The sequence below is a fragment of the Myotis lucifugus genome, unplaced genomic scaffold (assembly GCF_000147115.1).
Source record: "Myotis lucifugus unplaced genomic scaffold, Myoluc2.0 scaffold_1469, whole genome shotgun sequence".
NCBI classification, from domain to species: domain Eukaryota; kingdom Metazoa; phylum Chordata; class Mammalia; order Chiroptera; family Vespertilionidae; genus Myotis; species Myotis lucifugus.
Window position 1 is genome coordinate 36,383 of NW_005872517.1, and position 633 is coordinate 37,015.

Genomic DNA, 633 nt, shown 5'->3' on the forward strand with positions numbered 1-633 from the left:
GGAAAGCTATAATATTTCTCCGGATGTCCTCCTGGTGTTTGTCTTTGCTAATGGAAGTTGCCCTTTTAAAAGATTATGTATACGGACCCCAGAGGAAAGCATTTGGGATAGGGATTGACCCATCCTTTGGTTTGGGATGGTTGTGCTTTAATGCCCTGATGCACCCTTTTCCTCATTCCAAATTTGTTCCCTAATGTTCCAGACAAAAGACCTCTTATTATGTTTGACTCACTGCTGGTTGGAAACAGGGATAGTAAACAATATATTAGCTTTAGTTTCTTTTTAAAAATTCTTTATTGTTTAAAATATTACATGTCTCCTTTCCCCCTCTTGACCTCTCCCAGGCCACTCCCACCCCCCAGCACATGCCCTCACTGTCTGTGTCAATTGGTTATGCTCATATGCATGCATACAAGTCCTTTGGTTGATCTCTTACACACACACCCCACCCCCGCCTTCCCTTTGAGGTTTGACGGTCTGTTCAATGTTTCTCTGTCTCTGGATCTATTTTTGTTCATCAGTTTATGTTGTTCATTATATTCCACAAATGAGTGAGATCATGTGATATTTATCTTTCTCCGACTGGCTTATTGTGCTTAGCGTAATGCTCTCCAGGTCCATCCATGCTGTTGA